Source organism: Theropithecus gelada, chromosome 5, assembly GCF_003255815.1.
Source record: "Theropithecus gelada isolate Dixy chromosome 5, Tgel_1.0, whole genome shotgun sequence".
Classification (NCBI taxonomy): domain Eukaryota; kingdom Metazoa; phylum Chordata; class Mammalia; order Primates; family Cercopithecidae; genus Theropithecus; species Theropithecus gelada.
Window position 1 is genome coordinate 162390904 of NC_037672.1, and position 15533 is coordinate 162406436.

General features: G+C 38.6%; 1 protein-coding gene across 1 annotated transcript in view; it reads left to right on the plus strand.

The window, feature by feature from the left end:
* CPE (carboxypeptidase E) overlaps positions 1 to 15533 on the plus strand; it is a 121827-nt gene that overhangs the window by 27923 nt on the left and 78371 nt on the right. The gene's annotated exons all lie outside the window — the stretch shown is intronic.

Here is a 15533-nt window from a genome sequence, read left to right on the forward strand (position 1 = left end):
TTTGTGGTCATTTTATTTAGTTGCAGCTTTATTGAGATAGAATTCACATACCAAATAGTTCACACAATTAAAAGTAAAATTCAATGGTTTATAGTATATCCACAGTGTTGTGCAGCCATCCCCACAATTGTAGAACATCTATATCATCACCTCAGAAAGAACCCCGTACCCGTTAGCAGTTACTCCTCATTTTCCCATTTCCTCCCAATCCTGCTCCAACAACTCTAGGCAACCAGACTAATCTACTTTTTGTCTCCATAGATTTGCTTATTCTAGACATTTCATATACATCAAATTGTGCAATATGTGGTCTTTTGTGGCTGACTCCTTCAACTTAGCATAGTGCTTTCAAGGCTCACCCATGTTGTAGCATGTATTAGTACTCCATTATGTGGATTTACCATATTTTGTTTTTCCATTCATCCATTGATAGACATCTGGGTTGTTTCCATTTTTTGACTGTCATGAACAAGGCTGCTATGGCACTCATGTGCAAGTTTTTGTGTGGGTATGTGTTTTTATTTCTTTTGGGTACGTACCTAGCACTGGAATTGCTGGGTCATATTACAATTCTTTGTTTAATATTTTCAGGGACTGCCAGACTGTTTTCCAGAATGGCTGCACCATTTACATTCCCATCGGCAGTGTACAAAGGCTCCAATTTCTCTATATCCTCGCCAACTTGTTTTTTGCTGTCGTTTTGATTATCGCCATTCTACTGGGTGTGAGGTGATATTTTAATGTTGTTTTGATTTGCATTTCCCTGATGGCTAATGATATTAAGCATCTTTTCATGTGCTTATTGACCATATATATATCTTCTTTGGAGACACTTCCAGTCTTTTTTTTTTTTTTTTTTTTTTTGAGATGGGATCCGGCTATGTTGCCCAGGCTGGTCTCGAATTCCCAGGCTCAAGGGATTCTCCCACTTCAGCCTCCCAAGTAACTCAAGTGGATTGCTGGGATTACAAGCATCATGCCAGGCTCCAATTTTTTCTTTTCTTTTCTTTTTTCTTTTTTTTTTTTTTGAGATGGAGTCTCACTCTGTTGCCCAGGCTGGAGTGCAGTGGTGTGATCTTGGCTCACTGCAACCTCCACCTCCCAGGTTCAAGCAGTTCTCTGCCTCAGCCTCCTGAGTAGCTGGGATTACAGGTACCTGCCACCATGCCTGGCTAATTTTTAATTTTTTTATTTTTTAGTAGAGATGGGGTTTTGCCATGTTGGCCAGGCTGGTCTTGAACTCCTGACCTCAGGAGATCCACCCGCCTCAGCCTCCCAAAATGTTGGGATTACAGGCGTGAGCCACTGTGCCTGACCCAACTTTTTTTTATTTTTAAGAGACAGAGTTCTGCTGTGTCTCAAACTCCTGGGCTCTGGGGATCCTCTCACCTCAGCCTCCCAAGTAGCTGAGACAACAGGCATGTGGCACTGCACCTGGGGCTATCTATTCATTTTAAATTGGGCAATTTGTCTTATTATTGTTGAGTTGTAAGAGCTCCCTATGTATCCTGGAACCAAGTCCCTTATCAGATACACGATTTGCAAAAATGTTCTCCCATTCTGTGGGTTGTCTTCTTATTTTCTTGATACTGTCCTTTCAAGTAGAGAAGTTTTACATTTTGATGTGGTCCAATTTATGTATTTTTCTTGTGTTTCTTGTGCTGTTTGTGTCATATCTAAAAAACCATTGCCTAATTTAAGGTCACAAAGATTTACACCTACGTTTTCTTCTAAGAGTGTTATAGCTTTAACTCTCACATTTAAATCTTTAATCCATTTTGAGTTAACTTTTTTATCGGATAGGTAGAGGGTCCACTTTCCTTCTTTTGCAGGTGGGTATCCCATTGCCCCAGCACAACTTACTGAAAAGACTGTTATTTAAAAAAGCATCCACCCCTAAGCATATTTTCACAAGTCATGAATTTCATAAGTGAGTAGAGGCAACTCAAAGATAGCAAACTACTTGATTAATGTCATTGGCTAATAAGGGGCACAGTAGGAATTTAAAAGCCTTAGGTTATCTGCTTCCAAAACCCATACTTATTTCAATATACCAGTGGTTCTCAATTTTGAGCCTGCGTCAGGATCACCTGTAGGGCTTGTTAAAACACTGGTTGCTGGGGTCCCACCCCTAGAGTTAGATTCGGTAGGTCTGTGGCAGGGCCTGAAATTTTGCTTTTCTGACAAGTTCTCAGGGATTCTGATGCCACTGGTTCAGGGGCCACACTGTGAGAGCCATCATAATGCACTGTGATGGTTCCCCTATGTTCCTGATACTCGAAGAGTCTTCATTTGGGGTGGGGGGAGACACAGAGAGAATAATATAAAGTCAATAGTAGTGACAAAGGGCTAAGTGTGCATAGAGGAAGACAACAGTAATTTTGATTAGAATATTAAAAAAAGTTTCTGCAGGAGACATTGTGGAATGGATTCGTTTATGGATAATCTCAAGCATTTACCTCCGTCTGGTGAAATCAGACAGCAACTGTCTCTCTTAACATTTGTTTGGTCACAAGTATGCCTAGAGCAGCTAAGCTCTCGAGCACATAAGCAAGTATATAGTGGAGTGGGTGGTGGTTCCAGAATGGTTGATGTGGGACATGCAGAGAGAGCACTTAAGTGTCAGATTATGACACTGAATGCAGGAAAGTAATGGGAGTGAGGCTGGTTAAAATTTTTCACCCACGCAGTCTCCCTGTGTTGCCCAGCTGGAGTGCAATGGTGTGATCTCGGCTCACTGCAACCTCTGCCTCCAGGGTTCAAGTGATTCTTGTGTCTCAGTCTCCCCAGTAGCTAGGATTATAGGTGTGTGCTACTATGCCTGGCTAATTTTTGTATTTAGCCAGGGTTTCCCCATGTTGGCCTGGCTGGTCTCGAACTCTTGGCCTCAAGTGATCCACCCGCCTCAGCCTCCTGAAGTGCTGGGATTACAGGCTGAGCCATGGCGTCCGTTCTCCACTCATGCTTATATCCCACAGTCAGGGTTCAGTAAATCGATGCCACTTGTGAGAGAGACTAAAATAAATAATGGATTTAACTTGATGACTTTTTTTTTTTTTTTTAACTCTGAGTCTTTCAGTGTACAAATGAAATCTTGATGAAGAAAAGATCAATAATAGCAGTATATCAATGCTTTTCTAAGAAACTGTGAAATACTGTGGTGACCTTATCCTGGAACAAACTAGGATGAGCCAGTCTTTATTAAATTATTTTATACTATACTTTATTTATGCTTACTTTGTGCTCATTCAGGAGGACCCTTCATCTTGTTGAATTCTGTAACATTTCCTTGCAGGCCTAGTGTTGATGGGGTTTACAGGCTCTCAGGATTGTGTGCCAGTCGCCCTCTTTCTGAAGTAGTTTTATTTATAAACCACACAGGTTTAAAAAAAAAAACAAACCACAAACAAACAAAAAAACAGAGGCCAGGTGCAGTGGCTCACACTTATGATCCCAGCACTTTGGGAGGCCAAGGTGGGTGGATCACCTGAGGTCAGGAGTTTGAGACCAGCATGGCCAACGTGGTGAAACCCCTTTCTCTACTAAAAATACAAAAATTAGCTGGGTGTGGTGACAGGTGCCTGTAGTCCCAGCTACTTGGGAGGCTGAGGCAGGAGAATCGATGGAACCCGGGAGGCACAGTTTGCAGTGAGTCAAGATCAGGCCACTGCCCTGTAACCTGGGTGACAGAGGGAGACTGAAAAAAAATCAGAGATTTTAATAGGTCAATCTTCAACTATGTGAACAACTCACTCAGAACAACTTCGATTTGTAAAAGATTAAAAAATGATTGAATTACAGAGCTAGGAACTGACTCCTTTTTGATGAAGCCTGATTATTAATAGTCTTGTTCACAGCTGTGCCCAAAGTAGAAAATCACACTGGCACTGGGTAAGTAAACAAAACAGGCCAGTAACTCTGCCAAAGACCTAGCTATTAATGGCAGTTTATTTTTATTACATATTTGGAATCTTGTCATCCCAGAAGGTGCTGAAATAGAAATTTAGTAATACTTGATTTAAAAGGCAGAAGTCCTGTAAGTTTGCAGCTATTAAAAAATGGAAAGAAAAGAAAGGTTACAAAGGAAAGGGGACCATATTTGTGTTTACATTTGTTGCTTTCCTCAAATGGAAGGTAGAATAATGTATTCGAAGATATTTTAAATATTAATATCTAACTGAAACCTGATATTAGATTAGAGAACGAGAAAATTTTGCTCAAAATTAATTTTCTTTTCTTTTAATTTATGGTGCTGCTATACCTTTTAGATTTAGGAAGGCAGAAAGGCTGTGTGTTTGTGTGTGTGGGGGTGTGTTCGTGTGTGTGTGTATGTGTGTGTGTTTGTGTGTATGTTTGTGTGTGTGTTTGTGTGTGTTTGTGTGTGTGGGGGTGTGTGTGTGTGTGTGGGTGTGCTTATGTGTGGGTGGGTGTGTGTGCACTTGCACTTTGGGGTTCCCTTTCTATGGATGTTTCAGGATCTGAGGATGAAGGATGGCAATCTAGCAGAAAGCCAGGTTTCAGGGGATGTCAAAGGTAATTTCACGACTATATTAGTAGATAAATCCAAGACAAGAGAGCATGCTGAATGGAGGACATTTACATAGTCTTTCCAGTGCTAAAGGAAATAGGGAAGTGATTATTTCAAAATTACCTAGAGGGTCTTGAGCACAGTATGACTTAAGATAAAAATCTAGCTCATTGTTTCTGATAGTTGGCCTCTTTCTCCTCTCCAGAGGGAATATTTTTTCCTTTTTTTCTCCTCTGTGGAAAGAAAGTATTAATTAAAACAAAAAAGCATTGTTGGAAAGGGAGCTTTTTTAGTCGCATAAGAGAGGTGCTATTAGTACTTGTTTATTTAAAAATTGACTTTTGGTCAAACTAAGCTATACAACTTTTTCTTTTCCAATCCTCCTGCCCTCCATCCCTCTTCCTTTCTTTCTCCCTCCTACTCTTTGCCCTTCCTCCTTCCCTGATCCCTTGTTTTGTTTAGTTTATGTCATTCTACAGAGCTCACAGTTACCACCTGGTAGGTACACTTGACATTCTAGACAGTTGGTAAATCAGTGTCATACCAGTTGCTAAATAATTGGCCAGGAATAGCCTTTATCAATGAATGCTGCTTCTCCTTTTCACTCTCCATTGAATAAAGATGGAAACCAGCTTTGCCTCCCTTTTAAGTATGGCCACTTGATTTCTAATTTGTCATAGCTCACATGGAAACCCTGTGATGCGCTTGAGGGAGTTTTCTCATGGAGACCTCAACACCTGTAGAATGTAGGGCACATGGCAAACAGATCTGCTTTATCTGATCAAATGATTAATGCAATAAAAAAACACAAAAATTCAAAGGTGAAAAGTATGCTCTTGTTACTGTGTATGGTAAGTCGTTCAGTGGATTCTGGTTCTGCCCATTGAAGCACTACGCCTGCGGCTGGTGATGGAGGAGAAAACCTTTTCCCAGAAGGAATGGGGAGAAGGGTAGTGGGGGCCAGAGAGTCTCTACATTCCTCCAGGAGGAGGAAAGCATCTCTTTAAAATGACAGTGCTTTCCTTCCACGAGAGAACCGTAATTTTTGTAACCATTGGTAACTATTTTGGTCTTTCAAATGTGCCAAGCTATACCCAAGCACAACTTGTACACTGGAACAGCCTCTGTCTACAGGCAGAGCAGGATTCAGTGATGTTTAGAAGGCATTTGGGCCCCAGCCAGCCTGAAAGTTGGGGTTTACAAATGTGTTAAACAGAAGAGGTTTTGTTTGAAAGGATAAAACACATCATGGAAAAGTTGAGGAAGAAACAAAAGAGAAAGTTGCAAACTTACCTTCATGTTTATAAGAACAGATATGTTCTTGAGGGATTGTGGATTTTTAAAAATATGATTTTTTTTGGTGGTGGGAAAGTTGTAGATGTTAAATGCCTTTTTTAGTTATGTTGACACCTTACAATTACATAATCCTTTATACTTTTCAAATAAATACTAATATTAGTAAGCACTTACTACATACCAGGAAAAATTCTAGATGCTGGAAATAAGACAATAAATAAAACAGGCATTATTTTAAATAAGACAATAAATAAACAGGCATTATTTTATTAAGTCCTCTCAATAAAGCCTATGAATCAGTTACCATTATTATCTGTATTTTACAGATTAGGAAACTGAGGCACAGAAGAGTTGCGTTACTTGCTCAGAGTTTTCATAGTCAGGAATGGGGGAGTAAGGTTTGAAATCCAGACTCTCATTCCAGAGCCTGTGCTCTTAGCACCACACAGTCCTGTCTCAGGCAGGCGGCATTGCCACTGTGCACCTTATCTTAAAAACTAACCCTCTGAGGGAGGTGGGAAAGGTATGTTTATTCACATTTAAAAAATATGAACATGTTCAAAAATTAAACAGTGATCTATTTAAATTCGTATGCTGGGAAGAAGTTCTCGAGTCATCATCTTCACCTCTTCAATGCTGCAATCATTGGCTTCCCAGCCTCTAATCAGCCATGCACTCCATTTCTTTTTGCACCATTATAACCAGTGATTTTCTCAAACACAAGGTCTGTAATGTTCCTCTGCTTAACTCCGTGCAGTTGCTCACTGTCCCACCTAGGATCAAACCTAGACTTCTCAGCATGCGCTTCAGATTCTTCTGGCCAGGTCCCTGCATACCTCTGCAGCGTCACACTTGCACTCTCTGAGCCCTAGCTCTACAGGGCTTTTCTCATTTTAACAAAGCATCTCTTTCTTGTCTCTCACATGTTGTATATGCCGGTTCACCGGCCTCAACATTCTTTTCTTCCCCTCTTTCTTCTTACTCTAACCTTTTTTTTTTTTTTTTTTTTTTTTTTTTGAGACAGAGTCTCGCTCTGTCGCCCAGGCTGGAGTGCAGTGGCCAGATCTCAGCTCACTGCAAGCTCCGCCTCCCGGGTTCACGCCATTCTCCGGCCTCAGCCTCCCAAGTAGCTGGGACTACAGGCGTCCGCCACCTCGCCCGGCTAGTTTTTGTATTTTTTAGTAGAGACGGGGTTTCGCCATGTTAGCCAGGATGGTCTCGATCTCCTGACCTCGTGATCCGCCCGTCTCGGCCTCCCAAAGTGCTGGGATTCCAGGCTTGAGCCACTGCGCCCGGCCTTACTCTAACCTTCTTAAGTGGCTATTCTTGTCCGTTCTTTTAAATCTCTACCTTGATGCCATGTCTCTACAGTGTGTTGTAATTGCATGTCCACCCCCACTTTCCCTGAGTCCACGGGCCCGGAAACCATGTGATGCTGGGTCTGAAGCGAAGAATTGGGGAAGAGAGAACGGGAATCTTGTTCGCACAGTTCTCTCCAGTACCCAGCATGGTGACCCAGAACATGTACATGTAAGGCATTGGTACATGTAAGGCATTCACACATGTAGTCAATTAGCAGGCATGTTTTGGACACCAGCTTCATTAGGAGTGATGCCATATTTGAGGCAGAAACAGTGTGTGATGGAGAATTCGAGGGGCTTTGGACTCAGATAGCTCTTAGTTGAATTCTGGCTTTATCACATACTACCTTTGAGGCTTCAGGCAAGTTACTTAACTTTTCTGAGCTTACTTTCTCAAATAAAAAGCAAGGATCACTAAAGTGCTTTGGAAACTTTTGTGTGAGAAACTGATGTGTAAATAGATAATTAAGGCACATGCTAGGAGTTGTGTTACAGGCATGCACAGGAACACAGAGGAGGGGACAACCAACACAGCTCAAGAGGTCACAAAAGATGTCACGTAAGCCTGTTCTTTTTCTCAGAGCCTCTGGCATCGACGTACCTGGAGATACCTGATAATTGGGCAGCTGTTTATCTTTGTGGAAATGCTTAGTCAAAGGTCTTCTGAGCATGGGGATAGAGGAAGTGATCTTCCATTCATGCATATTTATGATTCTATTCTAAGTTAAATTATTAATAGCATTTGAGGAGTATTCTATTTTAATATGGACAAGAAAAATCGTTCACTTTGAAACATTTACTGAGCTCACTTATAGCATACTGGGGAAAAAATTCTTGGTTTTGTCATTTTTCTCAAAAGATTTATATGTATTTTCCTGCAATAATATACCAAAAATAAAATCCATGAAGGGTCTAGAACTTTTAAGGCTTTTAAGCCTTTACTGTTTCATAAATTATTTAAATAATTTGAGGAATTACTATTGAAAAGAGTCTTAATCTGTCAGATTGATCAGATTGGATTTATCTTGAAAACAGTTCTGCCTCTTTGAATAAAAATCTCTTATTCCAAAGAAAGTTTTTTTATGGCAAATAAAAACAAAGGTATACATTTTTAATAATCTTATGATGAATAGGATGATCCGCTTTAAAGAAGGGTAAGTTTATAGAGTCGGAGTATACTTGTACACACCTTAAATTCAAATGTTGGAAAAATAAAATTTGTTAGGATTCTAAGCATGGTTTTTAATGTAAGAAAAAATTAAAACAGTGATGCAATCAGGAAGCTTAGAATATTCTCTTGCATAAATTCTATGTGTTAACAGCCTTAGCAGTATTCTCTTGTAGGCCACTTGGCTCCATCTGTAAGGTAGTTTGATGAATATTCACTGGCCTACACAATTTGACTTAAGAAATGTTGTGCCAAAGTATCCTGGATAATGTAGATATAGAGATAAAGTAATATATATATACACACATACACACACACATATATATTTACATATATACACATATGTACTTATTTACAGTGTATATATAAAATAATTTAGAGGAATGCATCCAGAAACCAAATTGAGCTTGAGAAGTGCCACCTCACATGACTGCAGGGGCAGCTGGTTATTGTCTTAGGATATATTTGCATTTTGAAGTGAACTTTAGTGATATTACAAAATGCCAGATTGGAAAAACAGCCATTATTTAAAAAAAAATAATAATTAGCACTAGATGAATGAGTTTCCTCATAATCACCTCATTATTATAAATTAATTCCAAATGAGTATGTTTGAATAAGACATTGGTTTTGAATCTTTAATTATCTCATCCTTAGCCTTGCTGCTGACAAATCATAAATAGATATAATTAATGAAAATGTTAATAGTGCCGGTCCCCAAAATATCTCTAGATCACTGACCTTCTGAGTGGTGGAAAAACCTTTGGAGAATGATCTTTCCAGGATTCCATGGCATTGAGTTAATCTGTTTCTCTCTATATGGGGGCAGCAGATGAGGTGAGTGTCTTCCTCTGTCATTTGTAGGATCTACTGTTATTCTCTGGAGAGCTACTGTGTCAGAACGGATTTGGTTTGTTTTTTAAAACTACTGCTACCTAGAGGGTAATTTTATTAAATTCTTTTATCATTTGGATTAAATACAGCAAAATGAAAGCAGCTCCTCCTGCTCAGAGGAGGTGCCACCACAATCTTTAATATTTGCTTAGTATTATTTTCCTTTAAAATATGCTTTGGGACAATTAATAATGACTAATACTTAAATTTTCACTATGAGTAAAAGCTTTTTGGTAAACACTTATTATATATTCCATGTCTCGCTTTTATTCTCTAATTACTTCACCTATTCACCTAATTATTTTGTAGCTCAAGTGTATAATTTAAATGATGTAGAAATATAGAGATCAAAATTAATACAAATACATTTATATAGTGATGTGTTACGTTATATTTGTCACATATATAGCATATTTATGTTTGTCTAGTACATATATAGTATATACAGTACATCTATTACATACATACAATACCTATTTGTGTAGTACACAGTTATGGTGCATATATATATTTGTCACATATATAGAAGTCCTGTGTCTTCTTTTTAGGTAATACGGGAGAATGAATGTATGTTTTTGTGCGCAGTCCAAGAATGGCACAGATTTTTTTTGTTTGTTTAGTTTAGTTTTCTTTAGGATCTAGATCCCCCAGAGGTAAACACTAACTATAAAACAGGGCATTAGAAGCTGGCCTTGGGTTCTGCAGTTCTAGGCATGGCGTTAACTTTTTTTTAAAAACTTAAGACCCAGACCACACAAGGAATCTTCCCACCTGCACTCCCCTGCCAGCTCAGCTACTTCCCTACTCCTGTGCCAACTCAACCCTAACAGTAACTGAGACAAAGGCATTGCCCTGAAGTAAGGTGTAGGGAAGCTTTGTGGCCTCCTTAATAAAGTTTCACCCAATCTTCTAAGCTTGGCGATGGAGGGAGAAGGCACATGGGAGGGTCTTCACCGAGCCTCTGGCCCTGATTCTGCCTACCCTTAATTCATTCACCCGCCCCTCTAGGGGTTCTGGGCGGTGACCACTGCCACTATTGGGCTAGCTAGGGGTGGGGGCACTGCTCCCCTTAATGCTCTGGCCCCTAGGGGAGACACAAAATATTGTTTTAAATTTCCAGTAGTGTAGCTCATGGCAGGCTGAGGCACTTACACAAAAGGGTGCTGAAGGCTTTAGGATAACACAATAGAAATCAGCAAAGGGAGAATATGCAGTAGACAGTTCAGGCTCTTCAACATGACTTGCTTGATCTCCAGAGCCCCCAAACTCTGCTCATGCCAGGTTTTGCACGTGCCGTTTCCTCTGCTTGGACTGGTCTTCCCCTTCATTGCCTGGTTATCTTCTTCTCAATTACTAGATTTCACAGTAGGGGCTCCGCCTTCTTGATTCACCCGGCCTGGGTTATATGGATTTGTCCTAGATGGTACAGTGGCCCCACATATGCCTCCTCATCAACCTGTTTTGCAGTTGTTTATCCTGTTATGCCATAAGCTCAGTGGCACCAGGGACCTTCTCTGTCTCTCTCAGCACTGTATTCTTATCAGCCTGGACAGTGCCTGGCACACAGCGGGGACTCAGAAAATATTTTCGAATGTGTGAATGAGTCCGTGAATGAATGGAATTCAGAAAAAAAGAGAATTCTGACCTCCAGCTTCTCTTCATCCTATGAGATACTTTCTTCACTGTAATCTTGCAGGACTGGGGTTAGGTTTTATTTAGAAAGCTGGAAGGTTTATTTACAAAAGATGCAAATAAACCACTGGGCTTAGGGGAAGAAAGAAAGAGCCATTTTCTTAGACTAGAAAATAATATGGAATGGATTAGGGGGCGGAAGAAGGAATGGGTGAGTGGGGTGGAGGAATGCCAGCAGACAGGATGTTGATGGTTATAAAAATTGGGAAACTGGGCCGGGCGCGGTGGCTCAAGCCTGTAATCCCAGCACTTTGGGAGGCCGAGACGGGCGGATCACGAGGTCAGGAGATCGAGACCATCCTGGCTAACATGGTGAAACCCCGTCTCTATTAAGAAATACAAAAAACTAGCCGGGCGAGGTGGCGGGCGTCTGTAGTCCCAGCTACTTGGGAGGCTGAGGCCGGAGAATGGCGTGAACCCGGGAGGCGGAGCTTGCAGTGAGCTGAGATCTGGCCACTGCACTCCAGCCCGGGCGACAGAGCGAGACTCCGTCTCAAAAAAAAAAAAAAAAAAAAAAAAAAAAAAAAAAATTGGGAAACTGTCCAATTATCCTTATTTTAGACTTTAAAAAAATGAGTAAATTTCCTAGAAGTCAAGTGTAGCCATGTAAAAATATTTGGACTAAGTTAAATATAATTCCCTTGATATTATTGAATTGCCTTTGATTTGGAGACAGAGCTATTCATTATAGAGCAGTTTCTAGGAGTCCAGGCTTCACAGAGATGATCTCTTTTCATTCAACAATGTAATGAAGCAGGAATTATACTTCTATTTTACAGATGAGGAAATAGGCTCAGAGAGTTATAATTGACTTTAGGATTGTAAAACTACAAACAGTAGAACTGGCAGCCATTCATTCATTCCTTCATTCCACAAATATTTATTAGTAGTAAATTTTTGTTATCATTAACTTTGTCTTTTTTGATGGTAAAGAATGCATTTCATTTAGAATCATGATTTTAGCCCAGAGAAAGCGATGTAGAAAAAAGCACTAAGTTAACTAGATCATATCAGAATAAATGTGAAGCCTTACCATTTTATTCATCCAAAGTGTCTAGGGCCTTAAGTTCAGTTCCTTTTATTACAACTTTAATATTTTGTCTGTCTAAAAAAAAAAAAAATTAAATCTCCAGCCCCTGGAATCATGCCTGGAACATGGTGGGTACTTAATAAATAATTCACAGTGAATGAGAAAATTGAGAATCGTTAGTCATTTTCTGTTCAGTATTAACAAAGTCTGACTTACTTTTTTTGTTTTTGTTCTGTGTGGGTGCATTTCACTGAGTGCAACTTATGAAGGACCTCAAGATCAAATTCATGTCGTACTCTTGGAATTGATTTCTGACAGGAGGACTGAGAGTTTTTTGTCCTGTAAGTCTTTATTCTAAGACAGATGACACGAATGTAGGTAGTTATTCAGAGTAATGGACTCAGGAATTTAATTAGGGTGTTGTTTAAAATGCAAATGTCACCAGCCAGTGGTAAAGCAAACACATTCTGGGTGAATGAGAACGGCCCACTGATTGACATTCAAGACCCATTGGAAAAATCAGGAGACACAAGAGTGGGAAGAGTGCAGATTGGAGCAGCTATCCAAAAATACAGAAGGCCGGAAGGTGGTGAGAAAAATGTCAGACAACAGATTGTGGAGAAAAATAAACAAGCCAAGAAAAGTCCTATTTGGCCTTAAAAGAGGCAGATGGTGACAGGAAGTGTTCAGTGAGGAGTGATTATGCTAGAAATCACAAAGTCTATAAAATTATCCATCTGTAGTTTGAGGTTTTGGGGGAAAATTAAAACTCTTCGCTAGTATTACAGGGAAGGGTGATCGTACAGAAACAGAATATTAAGTAAGTGTGTATTTGTGTCAGGATAATAGAAATGAGAGATGCGTTATTCCATTAGAAGAGAAGTTTTGTTTACTTAGAGATTGTGACCAAAATTATAAAAAGTGTTTTGTTTTGCATAAAAGCAGTTGAATTTGTATTAAATCTGTTCTTTCCACAGTTTTGATGTAAGAAAGAATTCTCCCAAGGATGTTAATAGGTTGCTAAGGTAGCAATGATAATTTTCTAACTGAATGAATGTGCTAAACATTTTTTTCCATTGGAGAGTTTTTTTGGAATGGGATATAGAAAATGACAAATCACAATGCTAACTTTAAAGCAAAGAATTTTAATTTGAAAGTTGAGAAAATATAGCAGAGAAAACTAATCATTTGGAATGGTATGAGAGAATTTGAAAAAAAATTATAAATGTTTTAAAATAGATGTGGTTGAACATTTAGAATTGGGAATCATTTTTTGATAGTTTGGGACCTAGTTTTCTGTGCTTAGATTTTAATTCAGAACTACTTACTCCGTGGTCTTCTGGTGGTGTGCCACTTGAGTAATCAAATAAGCCAGGGTTTTTACAACCCTTTTCTAGGTCACTAAAGCATTTCTTCTATGTGCCTGAATATGTCTTGATTTCATGCATAAGAAATATTCGATGCTCCATTCTCCTTCTTTAGAAGAAATAGTAACTGAATATGTTGGATTCTTCTCTATTTTTGTTGTTTCTCTCTTAGGTTTTTAGCCACACTTGCTCAAGACTTAAGTTTTGCATTTTAAGTTTAAATATGTAAAGTAAAAGGCTGGGAGCTGAGTGTGTGGTGATACTTCCTCCTTTTCCCTTGAGAACTGAAGGCAAAAAATTAAATTTATTATAGAAGTTTGTTTTACTTTTAAAGATGTGATTTTCTAGACAGAGAAACAAACTCATGTATCAGTGTATTTTTTAATGAATTAAAATCATGAAATCTAGGTACGTTATGTAAGTCATTTTATTTAATCCTCAAAATAACATTTTAAAATAGTTATTATTTTCATTCTCATAATTGGGGAAATGTAAGATCATCAAAACCAAGTTTCAGTTTCCTAAAGTCACACACCTAATAGCAGAGTCAGGATTTGAACTCAATTCTGTGTCTTTCAGTGGCAGAAGGGGTTTTGCACATTGTGCATTAGACTCCTATTCTTTTCACTTGTCCAAGAATGGTCCCCAGGCACATACATGCACCTGAAGAAAGCTCTAGAGGAGATTCTGATTCAAATCTCCAGTTGGGAACTACTACATCAAACATTTCAAAAATCAATCAACCAACCAGTCAACCCAATCTTTATTGTATGGTGGTAGTTAAAAATCTAAACACTATATTCTGCAAGTTGCTAGCCAATTGTTTTGTTTGTTTTTTGAGACGGAGTCTCACTCTGTCACCCAGGCTGGAGTGCAGTGGTGCGCTCTCCGCTCACTGCAAGCTCCGCCTTCTGGGTTCACGTCATTCTCCTGCCTCAGCCTCCCGAGTAGCTGGGACTACAGGCACCCGCCACCATGCCCAGCTAATTTTTTGCGTTTTTAGTAGAGACGGGGTTTCACCGTGTTAGCCAGGATGGTCTCGATCTGCTGACCTCTTGATCCACCCGCCTCGGCCTCCCAAAGTGCTGGGATTACAGGTGTGAGCCACCGTGCCCGGCGTTGCTAGCCAACTGAACCAAACTTCTTCACTGGGTAATATTTTTAAACATAGATTTAGAATGTCTTTTCATCAAATATGAAAATAAAAAATATAATAACTTATTTCTGGGATATATGCATACATAATTGTTTGCCACCTAATTTTTTTTTCAGTTTTGTAGCCTTATATGTGTGATTACGTCTTAATATCTCAAAGGGCTAGCATTATCCTCACCCTTATTCTTAGATTTTATCTCTTTAATGATTTTCTTTGCTTTGTTATTCCCACCAGTTTGTCTTCTAGATGGTCTTCATATCATGTTATCACTTAATAAACATTCTCTTTTTTATTCTGAATGAAAATGCACCAAAGTATAAATCTGAAAAAAAGTGAATATTTTATATCTTTTGTTTCTCAGGAAATTATAGCAGTTATGTTAATATTGGTGATATATTTCTCATTATAGTCATTCCTATGCAAACAACATTTTATTGCACCTGTGGATAAATTATTTCATTATATTTTTAACTTGTTGTTGTTGGAGTAAAACAACTATTTATTTTTCATATAAGTGTTTTGTTTTTGGCCTTTTAGCTGAACTCTGATTTTTAATGACTGTCCAGTTTGTTTGTTTATTTATTTATTTTATCATCTCCATTTTACAGGTGATGTCTAGTTTATTTTTTCTGTTTTTTTTTTTTTCTGAGTGTACTATATAATTTGTATATAGTGTTAGTACTTTACATTTTTAAGTTTGTATATCATAATTTATTCATATGCAGAATTGAATAGTACAGAATTTCTGGTACACTGTTACATAGTATGTCTTTTTCCCTGATTTTAATGAGAATGACACTTCTGTGACCATATGCATATTCAAGCATTCAAATAACCATTCTTCTGAAGTTGCAGATTAGGTACTTTAAGCATTTGGAATAATTAGTTTTATTAAATGTCATTTTGATTTAAGATAATTTTTTGTTTATAGGATACTAAAAGTAAACTTTTGGAGCAGATTTTAAAAAAATACATTTCTATTTTCTGACATTTTATTTAGGTTTTTTTTTTTTTTTTTTTTTTTTTTTTTTTTTTTTTTTT